General features: G+C 36.5%; 1 long non-coding RNA gene across 1 annotated transcript; it reads left to right on the top strand.

The window, feature by feature from the left end:
- Window positions 1-200: 200 nt before the first annotated feature.
- LOC114356124 (uncharacterized) lies at window positions 201-1,676 on the top strand. The gene is made up of 2 exons (XR_003656167.1): window positions 201-988; window positions 1,611-1,676. It is a non-coding gene; the product is annotated as an uncharacterized LOC114356124 (long non-coding RNA).
- Window positions 1,677-6,968: the final 5,292 nt, after the last annotated feature.

The following is a 6,968-nucleotide window of genomic DNA, read 5'->3' as shown; positions in this document are numbered from 1 at the left end:
ATTTTTTTTTGAAAGTCGTTCTATCCCGGAACCAAATACATGGATAGATAGCTTTTGTTGCGTAGTAATTTGTCCACGAATAGCAAAATTTGTTCGTGTTCCGGTTTTCAAGTTATTCAGAATTTTGCTGGGGTAATGTTTTGTGATGTCCCAGATCTCGTAAATGGCTCAACGCAGAAGTTAAAAAAAAATACCAATGATAGACCTTGATATGTCCAAATTAGTTCAAGCATTAGTCATTGATTTGAATGATAAACACCAGTGTAATTAAATGATTTCGAAAATCAGATAAAACGGATTTGTGAGTAAACCAGTACTCTTACAATCGAATAAAAAGGTGTAGCATGTACCCTTGGTATACCTTTATAACCACAGTAAATATAAATGATGTGGCTTTGCGCAAAAGAGAGATTTCAAGAAATTTAATTTATTTTAACAGTCTTACTTTCGTGGCCGAATACGCAATTCCCTTATAACAAGGGAACATGGCATACAATGGACAAATTAAAATGTTCCTTGAATAAGCTATCCTGTTAATTTCAGCTTTATATTACGGCTTATAAGAAAGTTATCGGACTGCAAAAAAATATCAGGAATTCTTCTATAAGCCGACCAAATTATAAAGGTCACAAAAAAGCGATCACTCCATACATACAGGTATACTTCGCAAATTAGTAGCTTAGCTGTCAATGTTTTGTACAGTTATGTGGAATATTGTAATACGTGCAAACGATTTTTAAATATTAAATTTCTAATCAGTCTCCATCGTCCTTCCACCATGCGTTTTTTTTTTCAAAAATAATGTCTAAAGTCTGTAGCTAAAGGTCTACGCTGCAAGATGGAAGAATCTTCTAACCAAAAAGATGGCAGATGCAGCAGATGTCAACGGATTTAAAACTGGAGTTCATGTGACTCCTTGTAGACTTGAGTGTCTAGAGCGTCCCTTACTCCACCATGCGTAAGAATTTTCACAAAAATACTGTCTAAGGTCTGTAGCTAAAGGTCTACGCTGCAAGATGGAAGAATCTTCTAGCCAAAAAGATGGCAGATGCAGCAGATGTCAACGGATTTAAAACTGGAGTTCATGTGACTCCCTGTAGACTTGAGTGTCTAGAGCGTCCCTTCTGTAGCATAAGACATAAATTAACTATTGAATTATGAATTATTAAATAATGTATTAAAATATGGATAAAATGTATGAATGAAACGACTTTCTTTCAGCTGTCAAAATGAAGAAGTGATTTTATTTTGTTTTGTAAGAAAAAGTAAAAAAAAACATTAAAAACTCCTTTGTTGATTCTCAACACCTTCCTCCACCATGCGTAAAAAATTTCACAAAAATACTGTCTAAGGTCTGTAGCTAAAGGTCTACGCTGCAAGATGGAAGAATCTTCTAACCAAAAAGATGGCAGATGCAGCAGATGTCAACGGATTTAAAACTGGAGTTCATGTGAATCCTTGTAGACTTGAGCGTCTAGAGCGTCCCTTCCTCCACCATGCGTAAGAATGTTTCAAAAATACTGTCTAAGGTCTGTAGCTAAAGGTCTAAGCTGCAAGATAGAAGAATCTTCTAGCCAAAAAGATGGCAGATGCAGCAGATGTCAACGAAGGTCTGTAGTAAAAGTCTAAGCTGCGAGATAGAAGAATCTTTTAGTCAAAAAGATGGCAGATGCAGCATATATCAACGGATTTAAGACTGGACTGGCACCACCTTGCAATGTCATCCTCTCATTGTTATGTGTAATGTAAATTATTTTTAAAATGTATTTAAAAAATAAAATGTTCGTTTTATTATTTCAATAATCTGACCTCTCAACTCAACACAACACCTTTGTTCGCAACTGTACTGACGAAAGCTCGATATCATACCGTTGATTTAAGATGGCAAGCCTTATGTATGGAACGGTCGCTTTTTTGTGACCTTTATAATTTGGTCGGCTTATAGAAGAGTTCCGGATATTTTTTTGCAGTCCGATAACTTTCTTATAAGCCGTAATATAAAGCTGAAATTAACAGGATAGCTTATTCAAGGAACATTTTAATTTGTCCATTGTATGCCATGTTCCCTTGTTATAAGGGAATTGCGTATTCGGCAACGAAAGTAAGACTGTTAAAATAAATTAAATTGTTTGAAATCTCTCTTTTGCGCAAAGCCACATCATTTATATTTACTGTGGTTATAAAGGTATACCAAGGGTACATGCTACACCTTTTAATTCGATTGTAAGAGTACTGGTTTACTCACAAATCCGTTTTATCTGATTTTCGAAATCATTTAATTACACTGGTGTTTATCATTCAAATCAATGACTAATGCTTGAACTAATTTGGACATATCAAGGTCTATCATTGGTTTTTTTTTTAACTTCTGCGTTGAGCCATTTACGAGATCTGGGACATCACAAAACATTACCCCAGCAAAATTCTGAATAACTTGAGAACCGGAACACGAACAAATTTTGCTATTCGTGGACAAATTACTACGCAACAAAAGCTATCTATCCATGTATTTGGTTCCGGGATAGAACGACTTTCAAAAAAAAATTTTGCTGGGGTAACGTTTCAAACATTACCCCAGCAAAATCTGTTTTTTCCTAATAACTTTAAAACTATAATTTGAACGAATTTTGCTATTAGTGGACAAATTTCTGCTCACGATGGACTAATTATCTGCTATACTCTCGACTCTCTAAAGCACAACATTTATAAAAATTTTGCTGCAGTAATGCACTCAAATTCTTTTGATTTGTAATTTAATTGTTAGGTAATTTTAATTTAATTCGTTTCAGCCGAAAGACGTCCACTGCTGGACAATGTCATGTCCCAAAACATTAAGGATTAGTAGCACCATCTTACTTTAACAAACGTAAAAAATCTGTCAAACTCCATACAAAAAGCACCGGTTATTGTTATAGTTACGGTTAAATTAAGTTGGTGCAACTCAGCCTAAGAAAACAGCATACTTCATCAACAATACCGCGCGACCTTGTTCACTGCACACAAACGAATCTTTATTTTTCTCGTTCGTGTTAATTCATATCAAATTTGCATAACAAACTGGGAAAGAGAAGTCATACAATGAACCACTCTCCCAGTAATTATGAGGGCGAATAAAACGTCAGACCCCAATGAAACTCTTCGAGACGTTTTATTTTTCAACTTTTAATTAATTTGTTTAGTTTCTTAATGAATACGAGAAATTCTCGTTAACATTTTTTAAGAGTTTATCCAGAAACTAACTTGGAATCTGGGAACGATATTTATAGGTTTTTTTAGTTAGGAAGGTAATTTGGTTGGACGCGCTTTTCTCAGGAACTACAGGTCTGCTTTGAAAAAATATTTCTTTATTTATAGATTTATCGAGGAAGGCTTTAGGCTAGATTTATATAACATTACCCTACAGCTAATAGGGGCGGAGCAGTAAAGAAAAATGTAACAAAAACGGGTAATATTATTCAAACTATACTCAACATCAAATAAACCGCACCTTCCGCGACGCGAACTTTAACGATTTTCTTCCGACACAATCATGGTGCCCCAACAATATTGGTGTTATTTGACACATAAAGACACATTTTTGGAGTAAAAACCTTTCCTTTAATGAAATGAAGGTTAGAGCTAGGCTTTTAAATGGTGCCAATATTGGTGGGAAGTGGGGATGCATACGTTTGAAAATGCTTGTCGCGGGAGGTAGGTACGATTTATTTAATGTCGAGTGACTCGAGTGTATTTTCACGCGTACGAAGTCGCTGGTGTCCCAATTAAATTCTTAAATTGTTCTAATGGAAAGAAAATAAAAAGGAATTCTTTATCCAAAAATGCACGGTCAGCAAATTACACAATGCCACGAAAGCATGACTAATGATGTAGTGACTTCTTAAATATTGGATGTGTCAATATTAGATGCCTTATCATTATTAATTTACTGCGCCTTTCTTTAGTCTTTTTTGTGTGTTTACTTTTGTACTTAGAACTTTTGTATTTATTAGATAAAGAAGTATTAAAAATACGCACAATGTGCCAGAAGACACAACTACTATTATTGCAATACTCTGGGTTCATGTTATGAGTCTATGTATATTATGTAAGAACCTTTGTACGAGGGCTGCACTAAAAGTATCGGGAATGGAATATTTACACTGTTCCTATCATATTAAAATATTTTTAATTGCAAACTCCTTGGTTTTAAGCATCGAATACCATTTATTTATTTAAAAAAAGATTCTCGGTCTTATCACAAGGTCTTGTGAAACTTGTTTAGTCGTTGAGAAAATGGAATTGACTCGAGAAAATTCAAGAGCGATGATTTATTATGACTTTCGGAGTGGTTTAACACAAAAACAGTGTGTTGACCGGATGATTTCTGCATTTGGTAATGAAGCCCCATCCAAAACCATAATTTATCGCTGGTTTGCTGAATTTCAACGTGGACGTGTCAAGCTCAGTGATGGTCCCCGTCAAGGTCGTCCAAAAACTGCAGTCACCCAAGAAAACGTTGATGCTGTGCGTAAGCTGATTGAAGAAGATCGACATGTGACATACCGCGAAATTCAGGCAACTTTAGACATTGGCATGAGTCAAATACAAATAATCTTGCATGAACAATTAGGTGTAAAAAAGTTGTTTTCCCGATGGATACCGCATTCGCTCTGTGAAGAGCAAAAAGCGGCTCGCGTTACTTGGTGCGTCAGAACTCTCGGAAGATTACATGCAGGATCCTCAAATGCTGTATACAACATCGTATCAGGTGACGAATCCCTAAAATAAAGAATAAATTGCGTGGTCAGAGATTTTCATCACCTGAAGAAGCTGTGGACGCCTACAAAACGGCCATTTTGGAGACCCAAACTTCCGAATGGAATGGTTGCTTCAATGATTGGTTTCGTGTATGGAAAAATGTGTCAAATTTCGCGGAGAATACTTTAAAAACCAATAAATACATTTTTAAATAGTAATGTTCTTTCACTTCCTTGATTCCCGAAATTTTCAGTGCCGCCCTCGTATACTAGTAACATGGAGCAATAAATAAAGAATTGGAATTTGCCTATTGACATATGCACTTATTATGAGCAGCCAAAACGCAATAGATGAGACGGCACGATCCCCTATCGGCACTCTTGTCGCTAGAAAGCGATTTCTTCCAGACAACTTGAGGACATCGGTAGATAAGGGGTTATCATTTTCGCTAAAAACTTTTATGTTGACACCAATTAACTATGAGCTATGATGAGGTCTATTTTCGCTAAGGAAATGGCATGGTAGGTAAGAGGATTTCGATAAGGAATTTTTCTTCTTCCTTTTATAGTTGAATGTGCCCGTAAATAAAACCTATAATAGCCTCGAATAAAACTTGATCTGTCGCGTTTCACTTCAGCTGCAGTCGTAACTAAATTAGGGTCAACTCGGGACGCGCCTAACTAACTTACGTCACTCTCGGTTTAACCGCATCTTGCAGAAACTTTTATTTCCTTAACCGGTTTATAAAAAGTGTTGTGGAATAACGTTAAAGTGGCTTGTGCAGGATTTAAGGGCTCTTTCAAATTAAACATATAATTGGTGTAAAGCTTTATATTCAGATAGTAAATAAGTCAATTAACACTGTTTGTTTTCCGAATAAAGTAAAATAAAATAAAATAAATAAATAAAATAAACAATTGAAGGGGTGAGTGGACAAATGTGTTATCTGACAACACTGAAGAATCGACTTTTTTGCATGAACATAGGTTTTAAGTGATGATAAAATCGACTTATGAGCTCAAAACAAGCAATTTTGTTAAGTGTCAAACCTTAACAAAGGTGTTATCTGACAAGCATTCATACATTTCAGGATTCAAATGTGGTATGAGCAAATTAACATTTTCAAACACTCATAACTCATTTGAAATGTTAGTTAAGACCTTTGTCCACTCACCCCTCCAATTTTCAAAGTTATCCTGCTCAAATTTTGCAAGATCGAACACTTTTTTGTTCGTCAGGAAATGCATGAAATTGCATACCCACTGGCCCGGGGGGACCAGTGGGTTATGTGAGGCTCTCCCTGCCAGATGGGCAGGGCCTACTCACTAAAACCTGACGGTATCCTCCCAAAGTCTTTGGGACGGAACTGCGAGTTATTATCCGAGCTTGACGGCCTAGACATTCTTACTTAGGCTGAGTTGCAAGTAACTTTAACAGTAACCTTGTAGATAACCGGCGTTTTTTGTATGGTGTTTGAGAGATTTTTGACGTTTGTCAAAGTTAAAGTAAGATGGTGCAACCCAGCCTAACTGTTACTTATTTTTATTACTCCAACATACCTAGTTGTCATACAATTTTTAGTGTTCGGTTCCGCAAACGGATGGCCAATCCCGCATAGTGTAACTGCGCCATAACTTTCGGCGCATAGAGCACGTGAATGTCTTATTCGAAAAACCCATAAGCGTGACATAATTTCTGAGAGATTACATAAACAACACTACATTCTTGACACGCGCTTTTTATCATCGTCTTGGATCCAAAGGTCAAGAACCCATTCAGCCACTTGCCGTTTTAGTTTGGTTCGCATTTTGTACTAACAAATAGTCTAAAATACCATTTAGGGAAGAGGGCTAAGATTTTTCACAGTTACGTAAAAATTCACTGTCCCACACAGTAAAATAGTGTTTTTATAACTCCTGTCTCCATTCCTAGTTCTGTTCAGTATAGTGGCAAAACAAACTTGTCACTTATCCATGAGTTTAGATGCGTCCCGGGAGACGCTCCACGCACACTAAATGGTAAAAGATACTGTAGCGCTGTAATGCGTGTGCATGGTAGAGTTGTTCAGTAGGTCTGTACTTAACGCCCGTATTCACAAAACAATGCTTGCTTAAGTGAAGCAGCAAATCGAACGCACAGCGTTGAATAGAGCTCCTTGATTGGTTCATGTGACACCCTGTGCGTCCAAGCACACTGTGAGACCTCATAGTAATGTTTGTGAATAAGGGCGT

This window comes from Ostrinia furnacalis, unplaced genomic scaffold (assembly GCF_004193835.3).
Source record: "Ostrinia furnacalis isolate ACB-3 unplaced genomic scaffold, ASM419383v2 OfSCF2663, whole genome shotgun sequence".
Taxonomy (NCBI): Eukaryota; Metazoa; Arthropoda; class Insecta; order Lepidoptera; family Crambidae; genus Ostrinia; species Ostrinia furnacalis.
The sequence above is the reverse complement of the archived record's forward strand: the minus strand, read 5'-3'. Positions and strand labels throughout refer to the sequence as shown.